The sequence below is a fragment of the Hylobates moloch genome, unplaced genomic scaffold (genome assembly GCF_009828535.3).
Source record: "Hylobates moloch isolate HMO894 unplaced genomic scaffold, HMol_V3 SCAFFOLD_17, whole genome shotgun sequence".
Classification (NCBI taxonomy): Eukaryota; Metazoa; Chordata; class Mammalia; order Primates; family Hylobatidae; genus Hylobates; species Hylobates moloch.
Window position 1 is genome coordinate 60,310,191 of NW_026652292.1, and position 21,923 is coordinate 60,332,113.

Genomic DNA, 21,923 nt, shown 5'->3' on the forward strand with positions numbered 1-21,923 from the left:
GACTTAAATATTATTTTCCAGGGTCCACAATATGTTACAAATATTTTCTTCTCATCTGTCACTTGTCTTTATATTTTGTTTGTATGTTTATTTGTCATACAGAAGTTTTGTTTTTTGTTATTATTATTATTTTTAATTAGAGACAGGTTCTTGCTCTGTCACCCAGGCTGGAGTGCAGTGATGTAATCATAGCTCGTTGTAACCTTGAACTCCTGTACTCAAATGATATTCCTGCATCAGCTTCCCAAGTAGCTGGGACTACAGGCCCATGTCACCATGCCTAAGTTTTTAACTTTTAGGTAGAGATGGTTTCTCATTATGTTGTCCAGTTTGGTCTCGAACTCCTGGGCTCAAGTGATCCTCCTGTCTTGGCCTCCCAAAGTGCTGGGATTATAGGCATAAGCCACTGCGCCTCGCCAAGTTAATGTGGATTCATACTTTTCTGGATTGCTAAGATTTTAAATCAGGTATTGGTATTAAATTTAATTAAACACCTTGTCAACATTTATTCAGATGATATTTTTTTTTCTCCATAAATCTATTGCCGGAAGAGACGGCAATAGATTCATTTCTTCCCTCCTTCCTTCCTTCCTTCTTTCCTTCCTTCCTCTATCTCTCTCTCCCCCTTCCTTCCTCCCTCCCTCCCTTTTTCTTTCTTTCTTTCTCTTTTTCTTTCTTCCTTTCTTTCCTTTCTTTTCTTTCTTTCTTTTTTTTCCAGACAGTCTTGCTCTGTTGCCCAGGCTGTAGTGCAGTGGTGTGATCTTGGCTCACTGCAACCTCCACCTGCCGGGGTCAAGCAATTCTTGTGCCTGAGCCTCCCAACTTGCTAGGATTACAGGTGCATGCCACCATGCCCGGTTAATTTTTGTATTTTTTTTTTTTTTTTTAGTAGAGTTTGGGTTTTGCCATATTGCCCAGGCTGGTCTCATACTCCTGGGCTTAAGCAATCTGCCTGCCTTGGCCTCCCAAAGTACTGGGATTACAGGCGTGAGCCATGGCACCCAGCCTGTTAATGTCTTATTTAGGCTATTTGCATCTCTGCTCATAAATATATTGGCCTATCATTTTTTCCCCCTCTTCTTTTGCTTTTATGTGCTCATCATCCTGTTTTATTACATTGGCAAGTAATGCTAGCCAAGTCAGATGAGTTGGGAAGTTTCCCATCTTTATGCTCTAAATACAATTTATAAAGTGTATGGAAAAGCTTAGAGGTTTTATATAGTTTGACTCAAAAATAGTCTGGCCTGCTATCTTTGTCTCAAGCTAGATGGAGCAAGCAGGAGAAAATATTTTAAAATACCCTTTAGATTTTATTTTAGGATTATTCGACTAGTCAGGTTTTTTATTTCTTCCTGAGTTAATTTAAAAATTTTCCTCGGCCAGGCGCAGAGGCTCTCATCTGTAAACCCAGCACTTTGGGAGGCCGAGGTGGGTGGATCACTTGAGGTCAGCAGTTTGAGACCAGCCTGGCCAACATAGCAAAACCCCATCTCTACTAAAAATACAAAAATTAGCCAGGCATGGTGGCATGCTCCTGTGGTCCCAGCTACTCAGGAGGCTGAGGCACGAGAATCACTTGGACCTGGGAGGTGGAGGTTGCAGTGAGCCGAGATTGCACCACTGCACTCCAGCCTGGGTGACAGAGTGAGACTCTGTCTCAAAACACATTTTTTTTCCCTGAAAAATCACCCATTTCATCTTTTTTACAAAACAAAGTTTTACTCAAATATAATTCACATACCATGCAGTTCATCCATTTGAAGTGTATAGTTTAATGATTTTTAGAATATTCACAGAGTTATGAAAAAATCCATTTTAGAACAGCTGCATCATCCCCAAAGGAAATCCGTAGCTGTCAACAGACACTCTCGTTTCTCCTCCACTTCCTCCACTCCCGTTCCTAGGCAACTACTGATCTACCAGTATATGTAAAAAAAAAAAAGCATGTCATCTGCAAGTAGAGATAGTTTTATTTCTTCCTCTCCAGGCTACATTTCTTTTATTTCTTTTTGTAGCCTAATTGCAGTACAATGTTGAATAAAAGTGGCAAAGGTGGACATGTTTATTTTGTTCCTATCTTAGGAGGAAAGCCTCCCGTCTTTCACCATTATGTATGATGTTTGCCATTGGTCTTTCATAGATGTCCTTTATCAGGTTGAGAAAGTTCCCTTCTATTCCTAGTTTATTGAGTGTTTTTATCATGAAAGATGTTGGATTGTGTCAGAAGCTTTGTCTGCATCTATTGAGATGATCATGTAATTTTTTTTCCTTTATTCTGTTAGTATAGTATATTATCTCGATTGCTTTTTATATGTCAAACCAACCTTGCATGTCTGAGATAAATCTCATTTAGTCATGGTGTATAATCCTTTTTCTTTCTTTTCTTTTTTTTTGAGATGGAGTCTTGCTCCATTGCCCAGGCTGGAGTACAGTGGCATGATCTCGGCTCACTGCACTTCTGTCTCCCAGGTTTAGCGATTCTCCTGCCTCAGCCTCCCCCAGTAGCTGGGATTAGAGGTGTGCATCACCACGCTCAGCTAATTTTTTTGTATTTTTATCAGAGACAGGGTTTCACCATGTTGGCCAGGCCTGTCTTGAACTCCTGACCTCAAATGAACCACCCACCTTGGCCTCCCAAAATGCTGGGATTACAGGCGTGAGCCACTGTGCCCAGCTTAATAATCCTTTTTGTATGTTGCTGGAGTCTGTTTGCTAGTCTTTTGTTGAGAATTTTTGTGTTTATATAGATAAGAAGTGTTGATCTGTGGTTTTCTTTTCTTGTGATATCTTTGTCTGGTTTGGGTATCAGGTAACTACTGGCCTCATAAATAAGTTGAGAAGAGGCCGGAATTAATATACATTCCAGTCATCTGTTTGCCACCAGTACTGAACAGATTACTTGGCATTTAACAGATATGAATAAATGACATTTAGAGATGAATAAATTAACTGTGTTGCTACAGACTAGATAACTTTTTTTTTTTTTTTTTTTTTTTGAGACAGGGTCTCGCTCTGTCACCCAGGCTGGAGTGCAGTGGCACGATCTCCAGCTCAGCTCACTGCAACCTCCACCTCCTGGGTTCAAGCGATCCTCACCCTTCTGAGTAGCTGGAACTACAGACATGCACCACCACGCCCAGCTAATTTTTGTATTTTAGGTAGAGATGGGGTGTCACCATAATGGCTAGACTGGTCTCAAACTCCTGACCTGACCTCAAGTGATCCTCCTGCCTCAACCTCCCAAAGTTCTGGAATTACAGGTGTGAGCCACCTCGCCTGGCTTAAAAAATATTTTTAATGCATGACTGAGGAGAAAAGAAAATAAGAAGGATACAGAAAAGCCAAATGTAAAATAGAAGCCAGAATCCAAATAAGTCATCAAGAGCTGGAACTAGAAGCATCTCCTGCTCTTCTGTGACCTACAGCAAGAGTTTTAACTGGTGGCATGAGAGAGAGGAGGCAAAGTGTAAGGGCTTGGCAAGGTGAAGGGGTCAGACTGGAAACTGCTGCATAAAGCTGAGATCCCTAACATCTTTGTTCTCAGTAAAAGGATGATCTATAAAAAATATCTTCTCAAAAAGGCAAGAGAGGTCATATACTTACCGGTCACAGCTTGACTTGTCAGGAGAGAAAGTCCCCTCTGGGAATAAATAACCACAAGCCAGTCTTTATTCATGCTGTGCAGAACAATTCACGCTATTTCTGTAGTTTAAAGAGAAAAAGTCACCTCACAAACTAAAGATAAACTCTCTCAGGAGGGATCTAGGCTTCAAAAAATTTCAAACAAAGTTCCATCAAATATCAAAAAGTCACAAAATGTACACGAAAAAAACCAAGGCGTCAACCATAGCACCAAAACAAGTAAAGAGAAAATTAGTGAGTTGGAAGATAAATCTGAGGATAGAACAGAGAAATCAAGATGGAAAATACGAAAGATTAAAAGTCTTGTCGGGTGGGCTGATGAAGTTTAAAACATATTAAATTGGAGTTCCACAAGAAAAGAACAGAAGCTAAACAGGAAGCCCCAGAAAGTAAACACAGAGTTTGAGCAATCTCACAGTGGTAATGACACAAGTCTTACAGTTCAAGATCTACTAAAAGAGGCACCACGCTTAAGACCCAAGATTCTCAGTCAGGACTCCTGGAGTAATCTACCCTAGAAGGGGAGGAGGTAGACAGGGCTTTCTGCAAACTGCAACACAGTCTACAGTTAGCTCAGTCTCTGTCTTAGGATAATCAGTCCCCACTCTGCCTGACTAGCTAAGGAAATGATAACTCTCTCTGGAGGAAGACAACATCATTTAGAGCCTCAAACTTTGTTTTTTTGTTTTTGTTGTTATTTGTTTCTTTTTTCTACTACTTATAAGTGTAGCATAATCTTTTATTTTATTTTTTACTTTTATTTTAGAATCAGGGTACATGCACAGGTTTGTTAGAAAGGTATATTGCGTGATGCTGAGGTTTGAGGTATGATTGAAACTGCTACCTGGGTAGTGAGCATAGTACCCAATTTTTTAGCACCTACCTCCCTCACACCCCATCTAGTAGTCCCCAGTGTCTGTTGTTTCTGTTTTTATGTCCAATATTGGGGTTTTTAAATTTATTTATTTAATTTTTTGTTTTTCTTTCCAACTTTTATTTTAGGTTCAGGAGGTACATGTGCGGGTTTATTACATGGATAAATTGTGTGCCATGGGGATTTGATGTACAGATTATTTTGTCACCTAGGTAGTACCCAACAGATAGTTTTTTTTATTTTTCGTAATTTTTTTGAGACAGATCTCATTCCATCACCCAGGCTGGAGTGCAGTGGCGCAATCTCGGCTCACTGCAACCTCACCCTCTAGGTTCAAGCAATTTTTGTGCCTCAGTGACCCAAGTAGCTGGGATTGCAGGTGTGTGCCACCACACCAGGCTAAATGTTTTTGTATTTTTAGTACAAACAGGATTTCACCATGTTGGCCAGGCTGGTCTCGAACTCCTGACCTCAGGTGATCCACCTGCCTCGACCTCTCAAAGTGCTGGGATTATAGTGGCTTGAGCCACTGGGCCCGGCCTCCCAATAGGCAGTTATTTTTGTTTTTGTTTTTGTTTTTTCGTTTTTGGTTTTTTTTTTTTGAGATGGAGTCTTGCTCTGTCATCCAGGCTGGAGTGCAGTGGTAGGATCTTGGCTCACTGCAGCCTCCACCTCCCAAGTTCCAGCTATTCTCTTGCCTTAGCCTCCCAGGTAGCTGGGATTACAGGCACGCTCCACTATGGGCAGCTAATTTTTGTATTATTAGTAGAGACGGGGTTTCACCATGTTGGCCAGGCTGGTCTCAAACTCCTGACTGCAGGTGACCTGCCTGCCTCGGCCTCCCAAAATGCTAGGATTATAGATGTGAGCCACTGTGCCCAGCCCCAGTAGGTAGTTTTTTGATCTGCACCTTCTTCTCACCCATCACCCTCAAGTAGACCCTAGTGTCTATTGTTCCCTCCTTTGTGTATTCCAACATTGTTTTTTATACATGCCATTAATTTAAAAATCACCAGATATGCTAAAAGATAAGTCCAAATGACCAAAAACCAAGATGGGGGAAAAGACAATAGAAATAGTCTCCAACATTTATTAAGTGAAAAAAAGCAAGAGAAGAGTTTATATCATAAATTCTCATTTATCTAACCAAAGCATTTATGTATATGCCTAAATATAAATATCTTTGCAAAAATGCAAAAAATGTGATACATTTTTTGGACCTATTTGATTTTTTTTTTATCACGTGGATGTATTACCTTTTAAAAAATCCCTTAAAATATCTTTTAAGGAATAAAATCCTTACTAGAGTCACACTCACCTGTTAATCATTTGGAAAAGCAGCTTCCTCTCTCTTTCTCACCTTGTTTCACTCTCTTAAAAATAAATCATCAGCCAAACTCAACCTCTTACGTGTACTTCAAAGAAACTTTAATAAATCAAAGGAAGAGAGACCAACAGTGGATCCAGATTTCAATGTAACTTTGCCAGATTTCTATGTAACTTTCCTTTTTATTGGCGGAGGTAATTCTCTTAGAGATTGATAAAGCTTCTGCAGGGGACAGGAGGTCAGGAATGGAGTGTTTGCATTCTCTCCCCACTCAATCCTACCCTTGGGTGAGTGTCACTTAATCTGTCTGTAGCTTTTCATACTCTCTAGCTGTTTCTGGTTTGGATAAATTTCTGGTCACCTCTTGCAGTGGATAAGTAAGGCTGAACACAGGTTGTGCTCCCTCCAAAACAGCTAAGAGGTTAACTGTCACCACACCAAACAACATGGACAAAAAGCAGATGGTTTCAACATTGTCTTTATCCACCAAAAAGAAATAGGACTTCATTTGAGAAAATGTCACACCTTTGTCTAATGAAGACTGTGGGTGCCATAACTGGCCATGTGTCTCTCTTTGCCTTGGTGTATAGGAAGCTCAGACATGTATTTGCTTCCCATTTTGAAAATCTTAGTACAGCCTTTGTGGAACCTGCATCTGCATACTGATTCTCTGTGCTTCATCATCTTAGGCAATTCTCTTTGTCATTTAGACTTCATTTTGTTTTGTTCTTTTAATATTATATATTTTTGGAGCCACCTCAAATGCTTTTTAGAATGAAGTAAATTTTATCCATAAATGAAAACAGGAGCTGATCAACCATATTGACCTGTTGATTTACAGAGTGGAAAGAAACTCAAACTTTATTATTTATTTATAAAATCAGCAAATATTTATTGAGCACTTACTATATACCAGGCACTGTTCTGGCACCAAGGACATAGCAAATAATAAAACAAAAGCCTTTCCTGTATGGAATGTTCATGCTAGTGAGGGGATAGATAATACGCATCTGAAAAGTAAATATATCCTATGAAGAAATAGGACTTCATTTGGCAAAATGTCATGTCCTTGCCCAGTGAAGACTGTGGGTGTCATAACTGGCCATGTTTCTCTCTTTGCCTTGGCTTATAGGCATGTATTTGCTTCCCAAGTGCAGCCCTTGTGGTACCTGCATCTGCATACTGATGGTGATAATGCTAAGGAGAAAAATATAGCAAGTGGAGGAAGGGAAGTGATGTGGATGGGTGATATTTCTACATTATTTTCTATCCTATTTTCTATAGAGTGGTCAAGCCAGGCCTCTTCAATAAGGTGGTGTTATTGATGATGAGGAGGTTTTCATCTTTCTTCTCCTCTCCCACTTGCCATCATCCTCCTTTATACTACCCTGGTATTCTCTGAATGTGCACAATAAACTTCAATAACTGTTCTCCCCACGTCCTGCTTGTCCTGCTTCTTAAAGTCTATTCTGTCCTCCACACTGCAGCCAGAGGGATCCGATTAGGTCAAAATCCTGACAAAGTTCACCTTTTTTTTTTTTTTTTTTGAGACGGAGTCTCGCTCTGTCACCTAGGCTGGAGTGCAGTGGCGTGATCTCTGCTAACTGCAAGCTCTGCCTCCTGGGTTCACACCATTATTCTGCCTCAGCCTCCTGAGTAGCTGGGACTACAGGAACCTGCCACCATGCCTGGCTAATTTTTTGTATTTTTAGCAGAGATGGGGTTTCACTGTGTTAGCCAGGATGGTCTCGATCTCCTGACCTCGTGATCTGCCCGCCTCAGCCCCCCAAAGTGCTGGGATTACAGGGGTGAGTCACCGCGCCTGGCCGATAAAGTTCACATTTTTAGCTTGGCACTTAAGGTCCTTTGAGATCTGGTCCTATCCTGCTCACTCAGAAAGCACTGTAATACTGGCATATTTGCCCTCCTCTAAACATGCTCCCAGTCTTCCCATCTCCATGTCTCTGTTCATGCCATTTCCTCTGTCACCCTTCAGGATCCAATTCAAACATCATCTCCTCTGGGAAGCCTTACAGAGTGACACAAGCAAAATTAATCGGCCTTTTCTTGGAGGTCCTGTAACTGTCCAACAGGTTTACCTTGCTTGCTGCCTAGACAGAGCCAATTTAACAAGCAGGGGAACTGCAATAGAGAAAGAGCAATTCACACACAGCCGGCTGTGCGGGAGACTGGAGTTTTATTATTACTCAAATCAGTCTCCCTGAGCATTCGAGCATTCATGGATCCGAGGTTTTAAGAGTAATTTGGTGAAAGTGGGGGCAGCCAGTGAGTCAGGAGTGCTGATTGGTTGGGTCGGAAATGAAGTCATAGGGAGCTGAAGCTGTTCTCTTGCACTGAGTCAATCAGTTCCTGAGTGGGGGCCACAAGATCAGATGAGCCAGTTTATCGATCTGCATGGTGCCAGCTGATCCATCGAGTGCAGGGTCTGCAAAGTATCTCAAGCACTGATCTTAAGTTTTAGAAAGTGATGTTATCCCTAGGAGTAATATGGGGAGGGTCAGAGTCTTGTAGCCTCCAGCTGCATGACTCCTAAACCATAATTTCTAATCTTTTGGCTAATTTGTTAGTCCTACAAAGGCAGTCTAGCCCCCAGGCAAGAAAGTGATTTGTTTTGTTACCGTCTTTGTTCTAAACTATAAGATATAAACTAAGTTCCTCCAGAGGCAGTTCAGCCTACACCCAGGAATGAACAACGATGGCTTGGAAGCTGGAAACAAGATGGAGTTGGTTAGCTCAGATCTCTTTCAGTGTCTCAGTTACAATTTTGCAGTGGCAGTTAGAACCTTTTTCAGGTAATTATGACAGCACTAAAGACATCATCCAGTGGTCAGCTATATTTCTGCATGCATGTGTATTTTCCCTCCAGGATTATGGCTTTCTGAAAGGTATTGGATGTAGCAGTTATTCAATAAATTATGACATTAATTGTTAAAATTAATAACTTTGCAGCTCATGTGCATTATCTCTTTTCATCTTCATATTAACCATATGTAATAGTGAAGGTACTTATTTTTTCTATGTGTCAGATGAGGAATCTGAGAGCCAAGACAGGCTAAGGGATTCGTGTCTGAATACATGGCAGAGCTCAGACTAGAAATTCGAATCCACTTGTTGGATCTCACATGCTAGCTCAGTTTAAGCAAAAACATTGTAGGGAGGCAGGGACTACAAACCACAAAAGAATTGTAAACATTTCTCCAAATAACAATGAAAAGTCCAAAGGTACTAGAATGATTCAACTAGACCGGCCTTAAAAAGAAACCAAGAAACAAGGAAAGAAACCTATTGTAATGTGCACACTCAAACCCGAGTTGTCTTTCAGTAGAATTGCTTGGAGCCTATAAGCCATGGGAAGTAAGCTAGGATGAGAAACTCTTGAATTACCGTGTTACAGGAGCAGGATCAAAGTCTTGTGAACTGGAGGAATATGACTGCCTCATAAGAGGAGAGGACTAACTCTCCTAGTTCATTCAGGACTGAAGAGGTCTCGGGACACAGGACTTGCGGCAGAAAAACAGAAAAAGTCCTGGAAAACCGTAACAATTTGTTTACCTACATAGATGACTCTGTTGTTTCAGGAAAAGACGAATGCTCACCCTTGAGAAGTCTGCTTTAGAATTCCTTCCTTAGGGTTGTCTTCCAAGCCATTTTATGATCCAGGCAAGAAATACCACTTACATCAGTGGCACCTTGTTTTTGAATAAAAATGGCATTACCTCAAGGAAATCTGAAGGACTTCCAAATATTTTCAAAAATTCATCCTCCAGGCTGGTCACGGTGGCTCACGCCTGAAATCCCAGCACTTTGGGAGGCTGAGGCAGGCAGGTAACCTGAGGTCAGGTGTTTGAGACCAACATGGTGAAACCTCATCTCTACCAAAAATACAAAAATTAGCCGGGCGTGGTGGTGTGCTACTGTAATTCCAGCTACTTGGGAGGCTGAGGCAGGAGAATCGCTTGAACCCGGGAGGCGGAGGTTGCAGTGAGCTGAGATTGCACCACTGCACTCCAGCCTGGGCAACAAGAAAGAAACTCTGTCTCAAAAAAAAAATCATACTCTCATCAAAGGAAAATATTTTTTCACCAATAAAGATATCTGAAAGAATGTGCCAAGAACCAGGAAGGCAATTCCCAAAAGACGTTTTACGGTGTTAAGAGTGTTAAAAGAAAAACTTCAGGCGAATTAAATTTAAAGGGGTCTAATTGAGCAATGAATTATTCGCGAATCAGGAAGCCCTCGTAATCACAGCAGATTCACAGAGACTCCTCCAGCAGAGCCACGTGGTGGAAGAAAATTTATACACAAAAAAGGGAAGTGAGGTACAGAAATCAGAAGTAAGGTACAGAAACAACTGATTGGTTACATCTCGGTGTTTGCCTTATTTGAACACAGTTTGAACACTCAGCAGTGTAAGAGTGGTTGAAATACGGCTGCTGGGATCGGCCAAGACTCAGCTATAGTTCCAGGCACATACTCCTAAGCTAAGTTTTCAATCTTGTCTACCTATTAAGTTAGGTTGTGGTTCCTCCACAAGAACTCAAATATAGAAGTTTGGTGTCCTTCTCAGGCCATCCTTAGTCTGCTTTAACGGAAGCATCCTACTCCTAAGGCTCTTAGGATATCAAAGTGGTTCTTCCGAATGGATCATATATTTGAATGCCCGTATCTGGAATATCTGTTTTTGAAAGTAAAAAATAATTAACTTTATTTTAATGACTTTTTATATAAATATTTAGTGGATATGAAAAGACCTGTGAGTTACACTGACATTAAAGCAATAAACAAAGATGGCAGGCTGTCAGAGGCTCAGCCACTTTCCTGGTGTCCAATAAATGGCAATATATATTCTAATATGCATATACATCTCGATTTCTTTCACGATCCTTTTCTTTTACGATTAGGAAAGATCAGAGCTCTCATTTGGGGCATCCACAGACAGGAAGAGCTGTGGCCTGATTCATTAATCATGACTGGTTTATCTGACCACAAACAAAACCAATTGTTCATGTGTTCTTACAAGTGAGGTAATCCAGCTTGATGAAAGCCGTGTGTCACAGGTAAATGAAAATGTTTGAGGCATTTGCATTTGCATTGGCTTGGCTCGGTTTCACAGATCTTGCATTTCAAAGCAGGAACTCAGATTTGGGTAACACTTTTGTGTACTGAAACCTGTAATTAATGCCAGAGATCTTAAGTCAGTGAATAGCTGTCTTTCATTATATGAGTATAAAGGAGCTTTCGTGCATTAAAATACTGATTTACCTTCCCTGGTATTACTGTACATAAGCCCCTGTCTGGTGTTCGGTTGTAAATGATACGTGCAGTAATATCAAGTCAAATAAATAAAGCACATGAGAAAAGCCACTATGAGGAGCCGCTGAAAAGACAAACCCTTGTGATTCACCTTCTAATTCTAAGAATATCTATTCACTGGGTGCTTACTGTGTGCCAGGCATGGTTCTGAGAGTTGCATGTTTATTACTTCAACTACTCTCCCTAACAGTCTAATGAAGTAGGTTCTGTTTTTTATCTTTAAAATACAAAATTTTTAAAAATACAAAAATTAGCTGGGTGGGATGGCAGGTGCCTATAATCCCAGCTACTCAGAGACAGGTGCCTATAATCCCAGCTACTCAGAGACTGAGGCCCGAGAATTGCTTGAACCCGGGAAGCAGAGGTTGCAGTGAGCTGAGATCGCACCATTGCACTCCAGCCTGGGCGACCCAGTCTCAAAAAAACACCCATTGGGAATCAAAATTTGATATTATTTGCCCTCCTAGTGAAGAAATACATCTTACAGGTTATTCTCTCTAATTCTATAAGGAAGCTAAAAAAAAAAAAAATGGATGTTATAGCTGTTTCTCACTTTCCTTGTTTTTTTCCAAAGGATTCCTTAGTTAGTCCATTAAGTGAGAAATCCGTCACATTTTTATTAGAAGAAAATGTGTAAAAGTGCGACTAAAGGGCCCTCACAGTAAAAAGACTTCCTGCAAGTATACAGAGTTAAACTAGATACTCTGAGCCCTAGAGCTAATATGTATTTCCTTTTGAACCCAGGGTGGTGTTGGAGTGGGGATGGATTGGGTGAGTGTCAGGGGAACCAGGTGCAAGCACCAGAGTGTAGATTCCTGGGTAAGGGTGTGTTTCTTCATTACAGCGAAACGTATTCACTAATTCTTTTCCATTTTCTAAATAGATTTTTTTTTTTTTTTTTGAGACGGAGTCTCGCTCTGTCGCCCAGGCTGGAGTGCAGTGGCACAATCTCGGCTCACTGCAATCTCTGCCTCCCGGGTTGACGCCATTCTCCTGCCTCAGCCTCTCCGAGTAGCTGGGACTACAGGCGCCCGCCACCACGCCCGGCTAATTTTTTGTATTTTTAGTAGAGACGGGGTTTCACCATGGTCTCGATCTCCTGACCTCGTGATTTGCCCGCCTCGGCCTCCCAAAGTGCTGGGATTACAAGCGTGAGCCACCGCGCCCGGCAGATTTTATTTTATTTTATTTTTTAGAGACAAGGTCTTGCTCTGTGGCCAAGATCATAGCTCACTACAGCCTCGAATTCTTAGGCAGAAGCCAACCTCCTGCCTCAGCCTCCGAAGCAGCTGGGACTACATGTGTGTGCCACCATACCCAGCTAATTCATTAAAATTTTTGTAGATATGGGGTGTTGCTATGTTGCCCAGGCTGGTCTCGAACTCTTGAGTTCAAGTGTTCCTACACTGCCCTCCCAAAATGCTGGGATTATAGGTGTGAATCACCGCACCTGGCCGAGACTTAATTTTTTTTAGAGCAGTTTTCATTTCACAGCAAAATTGAACAGAAAGTACAGAGATTTCCCAATTACTCCCCATGGCCCACATGTATAACCTCCCCCATTATCAACACCCCCCACCAGAGTGGTGCTTTTTTTTTTTTTTTTTTTTTTGAGACGGAGTTTCGCTCTTGTTGCCCAGGCTGGAGTGTAACGGCATGATCTCGGCTCACCGCAACCTCCACCTCCTGGGTTCAAGAGATTATCCTGCCTCAGCCTCCTGAGTAGCCGGGATTACAGGCATGTGCCACCACGCCTGGCTAATTTGGTATTTTTAGTAGAGACGGGGTTTCTCCATGTTAGTCAGGCTGTCTGGAACTCCCAACCTCAGGTGATTGGCCCGCTTCAGCCACCCAAAGTGCTGGGATTACAGGCATGAGCCACCGTGCCCGGCCTTGCATTAAATTTTTAACTGGGTATACATTCCTCTAAATTCTATGTTTCTAGAATATAGACTCTGAATGTTAAGAGGGGAATTAGTGTACTCCATACTCAGCCAAAGCAAGCTTGTTACTGTTTCCAAATCGAGCAGCCCTGCCTTCCAGCTACCACCACTTTTCCTTTCCACATCCACAGGTTGAATAATCCTTTCTGGATTTTTTTTGGGGGCATTTGGCAAAATTTTCCCCATGCATGTTTCTCATGATTGGTAATAATGAGGCAACTTGAATGAGCACTCACTGTGTTCCTTGTGCTAAGTTTTTTACAGATCTTGCCTCATTTAATTCCGTAACAACCCAAAAAGGGCTGTTATATTCCCATCTTACAGCTGAGGAAACAGATACCCAAAGAGGTGAGGCAACTTGCCCAAAGTTCCACAGCTGTTAAGTCCTAGAGCTGGGATGGGAAGCCAGGCCTGTGTGACTTGAAGCCCCTTAAGTCCTAAGAACTCTTCTTAAAGGGATGCTTTTTCTTTTGAACCCCAAAGACTTTGAAAGGAAGTACTTTCTATTCATATGAATGAATACATTGTCATTCATTCCCAGCGCTCAAGCTAGGACACAGTTTGATAAACCTAGGTTAGAGTTCCCCATGGTTGTGTCTAAAAGATCTTAAATTCTGCCTGATTCATAGTCTCTGCTTAAGTCCTATAGTTTATCATGCCTCTTTACAAATGTTGAAAATGCTGAGGTTGATTTAAAATACCTGCTGTGGACTAAATTGTGTCTCCTACAAAATTAATACGTTGAAGCCCTAACTCCCAGTGTAGTTGTATTTGGAATAAGGAGCAATTAAGGTTAAATGAAGGCATACGGGTAGAGCCCTTATCTTACAGGAGTAGTGTTTTTGTAGGCAAAGACACCAGAAAGTGTGCTCTCTGTCTGTCTGTCTGTCTCTCTCTCTCTTGCTCTTTCTCTCTCTGTCTGTCTTTGCCATGTAAGGACACAGCAAGAAGGTGGCCATCTATAAGCCAAAAAGAAAGCCTTCACCAGGAACTGAATTGGCAGGCACTTTGATCTTGGACTTCTCAGCCCCTGGAACTGTGAGAAATGAATTTTTACTGTTTAAGCCACCCAGTCTGCAGTATTTTGTTATGGTAGCCCAAGCAGGTTAAGATAATACCCACTTTTTTTCTCCATTCATTCCTCTAAAAATGCTATGTCCCAGTCCTGATATATGAGCTTCCTACATTTACAGCAAAGATCTTCTGAGACAATCTTAGAAACAGTGCAGAGAAACATCACCATTTTACATGACACAAACTAAGCATAAATCTGGCTAACTGGTCCCCTTGTTAACAGAATTGAGCCCATTCAACTGTCTCTTTATACTCAATGGGTGCTGAATATATTTTCATTTATTATCTGCCTTCTTCTGCCTCTGAGACAGGTAAATGGTGTTGAGAGGCATGACGGCTTCAGTTAATCTCTCCCTCACTCTATAGAATGGATTACCATTATATTTCAGCTTAAATGCTTGCTCAGGCTAGAAATGCTAACATTAAAAGAATATTTTGGTTTGACAATGTGAACTTTATTTTGTTTCATAACAGCTGTTTTTTAAAATGTTTATTTTTGAATAGTGTTGTGGGTTGAACTGCATCCCCCCAAAATTCATATTCACTCAGAACCTCAGAATGTGACTTTATGTGGAAATAGGCTCTTTGCAAGTGTAGTTAGTTAAGGACTTCCAGACTAAATCATCTTGGATTTAGGGTGGGCTCTAAATCCAATGAGTGATGAGCTTGTAAGAGGAAAGGACACAGGAACACAGAACAGAGGGGAAGATGAAGATGGAGCCAGAGACTGGGATGACACATCTATAAGCCAAGGAATGCCAGGAGCCACCAAAAGCTGGAAGAGTCAGGGAAGGATTCTTCCCTAAAGTTTTCAGGGAGAACAGGCCCCTGCCAGTGCCTGGCCTCCAGAACACTGATGGAATAAATTGGGTTGTTTTAAGACGGAGTTTATGGTAGTTTGTTATGGCAGTGCTACTGTAGGTAATATAGGCACATGGTTAAATTATACATAAAGGTAGACAGTGAAAAGTCTGACTGTCCCCCTTCTACCTGGCACTCAGCCCTATGCCCCCTAAACCCCTAAGAAACCAGTATTATTAGTTTCTTGTGTATCTTTCTAGAAATATATATATATATGTAATTATACATATGAGTATATATACACACACTGTCAAATGTGAATATATATTCTTTTTTTAGCTTATTTTTTATGGAGCATTAGCCTAGATACGGTCTATGACATCATTTAAATTTTTTTAACTTTTTTTTTTTAACTTCTTATTTAGTTTCAAGGGTACATGTACAAGTTTGTTACACAGGTAATTGCGTGCCACAGTGGTATGTTGTACAGATTTTTTTGTCACCCAAGTAATAAGCATAGTACCTAATAGGTAGTTTTTTGATCCACCCCACCCCCACCCCCTCTACCCTTAAGTAGGCCCCAGTGTCTATTGTTCCCTTCTTTGTGTCCCTGTGTACTCAATGTTTAGCTCCCACTTATAAGTGAGAATATGTGGTATTTGGTTTTCTGTTCCTGTGTTAGTTTGCTAAGGATAATGGCCTCCTGCTCCATTCATGTTCCTGCAAAAGACATGATCTTGTTCTTTTTTATGGCTGCTTAGTAGTCCACGGTGTATATGTACCACATTTTCTTTATCCAGTCCACTGTTGATGGGCATTTAGGTTGATTTCATGGCTTTGCTACTGTGAATAGCACTGTGGTGAATATATATGTGCATATGTCTTTATGGTAGAATGATCTGTATTCCTTTGGGTATAGATCCAACAATGGAATTGCTGGTTTGAATGGTAGTCCTGTTTTAAGTTCTTTGAGAAATTGCCAAACTGCCTTCCATAGTGGCTGAACTACTTTACATTCCCACTAGCAGTGTTTAAGCAGTCTCTCTTCTCTGCATCCTTGCCAGCATCTGTTATTTTTTGACTTCATAATAATAGCGATTCTCAGCCTGCCCAACATGGTGAAACTCTGGCTGTACCAAAAATACAAAAATTAGCCAGGCGTGGTGGTGGGTGCTGGAATCCCAGCTACTGGGGAGGCTAAGGCAGGACAATTGCTTGAATCCAGGAGGTGGAGGTTGCAGTGAGCCAAGATCACACCACTGCACTCCAGTCTGGGTGACAGAGCAAGACTCCATCTCAAAAGAAAAATAATAGTAATAGCCATTCTGACTGGTGTCAGATGGCATCTCACTGTAGTTTTTATTTTAATTTCTCTCAGGATTAGTGATGTTGAGCATATTTTCATATGCTTGTTGGCTGTGTGTATGTCTTCTTTTGAAAAGTGTCTGTTCATATATTTTGCCCATTTTTTAATGGGGTTGTTTGGGTTTTTTTGCTTGTTAATTTGTTTAAGTTCCTTGTAGATTCTGGATACTAGACCTTTGTCAGGTGCATAGTTTGCAAACATTTTCTCTTATTCTGTAGATTGTTTACCCTGTTGATAGTTTGTTTTGCTGTGCAAAAGCTCTTTAGTTTAATTAGGTCCCATTTGTCAATTTTTGTTTTGGTTGCAATTGCTTTTGGCATCTTCATCACGAAACCTTTGCCAGGGCCTATGTCCACAATGGTATTTCCTAGGTTTTCTTCAAAGGTTGTTATAGTTTTAGGTTTTATATGTAAGTATTTAATCCATCTTGAGTTTCTTTTTGTATATGGTGTAAGGAAGGGGCCCAGTTTCAATCTTCTGCATATGGCTAGCCAGTTATCCCAGCACCATTTATTGAATAGTGAGTCCTTTCCCCATTGCTTGTGTTTGTCAACTTTGTCAAAGATCAGATGATTGTAGGTGTGTGGCTTTATTTCTGGGCTCTCTATTCTGTTCCAATGGTCTATGTATCTGCTTTTGTTCCAGTACCATACTGTTTTGGTTATTGTAGCCTTGTTGTAGAGTTTGAAGTTGGGCAATGTGATGCCTCCAGCTATGTTCTTTCTGTGTAGGATTCCTTTGGCTGTTCAGGCTTCTTTTTTGGTTCCATATGAAATTTAGAACAGTTTTTTCTAATTCTGAGAAATATGTCATTGGTAGTTTGATAGAAATAGCACTGAATCTGTAAATTGCCTTGGGCAGTATGGCCATTTTAACAATATTGATTCTTCCTATCCATGAGCATGGAACATTTTTCCATTTGTTTCTCTGTGTGTGTGTGTGTGTGTGTGTGTGTGTATATATATACACACACACACACAATCAAATGTAAATATATATTCTTTTTTTTTTTTTTTTTTTGAAACAGTGTCTTGCTCTCTTGCTCTTGTCACCCAGGTTGGAGTGCAGTGATGTGATCTTGGTGCACTGCAATATCTGCCTCTAGGGTTCAAGCAATTCTCCTGCCTCAACCTCTTGAATAGTTGGGATTACAGGCACCTGCCACCATGCCCAGCTAATTTTTGTATTTTTAGTAGAGACAGGGTGTCACCATGTTGGCCAGGCTGGTCTTGAACTCCTGACCTCAGGTGATCCACCCACCTCAGCCTCCCAAAGTGCTGGGATTCAGGCGTGAGCCACCGCGCTGGGCCAATATACATTCTTATTTCCCCCATTTTCTTACCCAAAAGTTAGCCTTTTCTGAAACATTCTTCCCTACTTTGTTTTTTTCACTTAGTAATATATTTTAGAATTCTTTCCATATTATTACATAGTGTCCTCATTCTTTTTTCAGCCACATAACTTTTAATTGTATGAGTAAACCATCATTTATTTAGCAATATTCTAATTGACAATTTTGTTGTTTCCAATATTTTGAAGCTTAAACAGTGCCACAGTGAATGACTTTGTGTGTACATTTTTGTACACATACACAAGTATCTGCAGATAAATTCCCCAGAGGTAGAAGTGGTGAGTCAAGCAAAAGCATTATATTCCCACATGCCCCCACAGGATGGATGCTGTTTAGCCATCCAAGAGCAATGTGTTAGAGCATGTGTCTCCTCACAGCCTCACCAACAGAGTGTGTTACCAAATTTGTGACATCCTGCCAATGTCAGAGATAAAAATGATAGCTCAATGTCATTTTAGTTTATTTTTCTTATGAGTAAAGTTGGGCATATTTCCATCAATTTAAGAACGATTTATACTTCCTTTGCTTTATTTTTCTTTTTTTATTCTTTTGAGATGGAGTTTCATTCTTGTTGCCCCAGGCTGGAGTGCAATGGTACGATCTCAGCTCACTGCAACATCTGCCTCCCAGTTTCAAGCTATTCTTGTGCTTCAGCCTCCCAAGTAGCTGGGATTACAGGCGCCCACCACCACACAGCTAATTTCTTGTATGTTTAGTAGAGACGGGGTTTCACCATGTTGACCAGGCTGGTCTCGAACTCCTCACCTCAGGTGATCTGCCCGCCTCGATCTCCCAAAGTGCTGGGATTACAGGCGTGAGTCACCACGCTGGGCCCTTCCTTTGCTTTAAACTACCTGTTCATTTGTTCACTTACTTACTTATTTAACTTATTTTTGCTCATTGAAAAAAAAATCACACAAAACCTTTATTAGTTTCTAACAAAAAGGCATGAATTATAGGAATAGTGAAAGACTCATAGAGAAACTAAAATTTATCTGAAAGCCATCTTTAGTCAGAAGACTTCTTCACAGACAAATAAGTAGTTAAATATATAAATTCTAAATATATCACACCATTAGCTATTTTTTTCTTCCTCTTCGGTTATGAGCTATTCCAGGAAGATTTAATGAGAGCTTTTTATCTGAGGATTTCCAAAAATGTCTACTCTACATAAAGTGAAGTTGCTTTTAGAAAAATGTTGGTTTGATGAAAAGATAGAGTTTAGTCTGCTTTAGACAAATTTGGTTAGTTTTTATTTATTTATATTTAACAACCAATGCGATACTATAGTTTCAAACTATACTTTGTCTTACTACCATCATTTGCTCAGAAGGCAATACTTTTTTTTTTTTTTAAAAGTGCAAACTAAATTTTAAATTAGGTATCAGAATTCTACTCATAAATAGTCAATCGATATTGACATAGATGCCATCAAGTATGCAAAGATGAACAGAATTTCAGTTACAAAATTTGGAGGAAAAAACTTAATAACATATAAAAATACTGACAAATTCAAGCTAGGATTGGCTCTAGGACATTTTATCTTATTTTTATCCTTGTAGAAGGGTGGATGACTAGACAGCACCAGAAATGCTGCCAAAACTATTGTTTGTTTGGTAATAGTTGTTCATATTATTATTATTTTCTTAAATTAGAAGTAGGGTCTTGCTTTGTTGCCTGGGCTAGTCTCCAACACCTGGATTCAAGCAATCCTCCCACTTCGGCCTCCCAAAATGCTGGGATTATAGGCATGAGCCACTGAGCCTGACCAATTGTTCATAGTAATGAAAAACAGATCAATAGGCCGGACGCAGTGGCTCATGCCTGTAATCCCAGCAGTTTGGAAGGATGAGAGGGTAGGGATCACTTGAGGTCAGAAGTTCAAGACAAGCCTAGCCAACAGGGCGAAACCCCATCTCTACTAAAAATATAAAAATTAGCCAGGTGTGGCGGTGGGCACCTATAATCCCAGCTACCTAGGAGGCTGAGGCAGGATAATTGCTTGAACCCAGAAGGCAGAGGTTGCAGTGAGCCAAGATTGCATCACTGTACTATGGGCAACAGAGTGAGACTCTGTCTCAAAAGGAAAACAGATCAATAGTCTCTAAGTTACATTTCACAAAATGAAATCAATCACTGTCTTCTGATTTAACTTTTGGGAATCAGACAGGGCAAAACCCAAGTATCATATGTTCTATTTCTGTTCATCAACACAAAAGTCAACAACAATACAAATTCACAAGAAAAACATATGGTTATGTTTCCGGTTCTACAACATAAGACAATGTGATATAACTCTCTTATAGTAAATTCCTATTTTTTCTGGAATAACAGATTATTAGAAATATGAATTTCCAAAAATTCAGGTAATTTCGTAACTAATTTTGATTTTGACACCAGGTATTATGATGTGAAAAACTGTAAAACTCTACTGTTTTCTTTCCTTTCTTTCTTTCTTTTTTATTTATTTATTTTTTTTGAGATGGAGTTTTGTTCTTGTTGCCCAGGCTAGAGTGCAATCGTGAGATCTCAGCTCACTGCAACCTCCACCTCCCAGGTTCAAGTAATTCTCCTGCCTCCGCCTCCCAAGTAGCTAGGATTACAGGCATCCACCACCACTCCTGGATAATTTTTGTATTTTTAGTAGAGACGGGGTTTCACCACGTTGGCCAGGCTGGCGAACTCCTGACCTCAGGTGGTCCACCCACCTAAAACCCTAATGTTTTCTGTGTCTTAGCAGAGAAAGGACAAGGAGAATGCTGTGCTGAACTTCACCTGCTACTTCATTCTGGACCCAGTTTCTGATCACCCATTCGGTTCCCATGCTACCAACCTGTCCATCACTGCACCCAGCCTCTCCCTAGCTCTTAACTCCTTTTAACAGTCTAGTTTGCTTTCTGTTAACTAATTCCCAATGTCCTAGAAAACTCTGCTTTTCTGCTTTAACATGGATCCTAATCCATTTTAAATAAAAAGAAATGCTATGATGCTTAAAATGTAATTAAATTGGAGATGGAAATCACATTACTTCAGTGTTATGAAAAATATATTTCAAGTGCCCTGTAAATATTTGGAACAATAATAGCAAGAATACTTAGACTTTAGACTCTGCATGGGTTCCTTAATTACTTGGAATAGTATAATCTTACTTTGATTACTAGTAATGACAAAAAGATGGGCAAAGGCCATGCAACATGCATTTGTTTGTATGTATGTTTCTTTGTTTTTATAGAGACAGGGTCTCGCTACGTTGACCAGGCTGACCTTGGCCTCCCAAAGTGCTGGGATTACAAGCATGAATCACTGCACCTGGCCCCCAAAACATGCATTTTTTTGGAAAGAGAATGTCACTTGAAGATTTCTTGGAGTTGGTCAAGGCATTTTCATATCCATAAAGATTGGAAAAGTACATATCACAGTTATTAACAATGGAAAAGACAGGGACACCCCTGCTTATCACTGAGTTTTGCAGAAACACATTTATAAAATCTTCTCTTATAATCACATAGTCCTTTAAGAACAATGAATGTGGCCATGAGCAGTGGTTCACGCCTGTAATCCCAGCATTTTGGGAGGCTGATATGGGCAGAACACGTGAGGTCAGGAGTTCAAGACCAGCCTGGCCAGCATGGTGAAAGCCCATCTCTACTAAAAATATAAAAAATTAGCCGGGCACGGTTGGCACACGTCTGTAGTCCCAGCTACTCGGGAGGCTGAGGCACGAAAACCGCTTGAACCCGGGAGGCTGAGGTTGCGGTGAGCCGAGATCGCGCCACTGTACTCCAGCCTGGGTGACAAGAGCAAAACTCCATGAGTATGCCTACAGAGCAGAATGAATGACAGATGTATAAAGGTTCTATGATAGAAAAGAGATCTTCACAATCTACCTAACAAGCTTACAAAACACTCCCTTTACCTAGGCATTAAGCTGTGTATCTCTGAAACATCTGAAAAATACTTTTCTATGAATTACTAGGCTGTAGGGAACTAGCACTTTTAGATTCCTTACAATTATCTCTAGTGGAACTTGGCACCTTTCCTCCATTAACTGAATGCTTCAACTGGATCTTAAAAGAAGGTTGCCAATTTTCATCCCTTGAGCCTCTCCAAGGTTTTGAATGCTCTGGATCAGTTTGTCTTTTGAGGTTCCTACCTTTGGAATTCTTCTTCTCTCCATTTAGCAATTTAGGGGTGAGGATGTAGGCGCATAA

At 40.6% G+C, this 21,923-nt stretch overlaps 1 protein-coding gene across 1 annotated transcript in view; it reads right to left on the bottom strand.

The window, feature by feature from the left end:
* Positions 1-10,496: 10,496 nt before the first annotated feature.
* ANAPC4 (anaphase promoting complex subunit 4) overlaps positions 10,497-21,923 on the bottom strand; it is a 107,448-nt gene continuing 96,021 nt past the window's right edge. Inside the window, exons 33-34 of the mRNA XM_032135497.2 lie at positions 10,882-11,033; positions 10,497-10,539 (exon numbers count right to left, since the gene is read on the bottom strand). The gene's annotated coding sequence lies outside the window, so the exon portion shown is untranslated. The remainder of the gene's footprint in view (positions 10,540-10,881; positions 11,034-21,923) is intronic.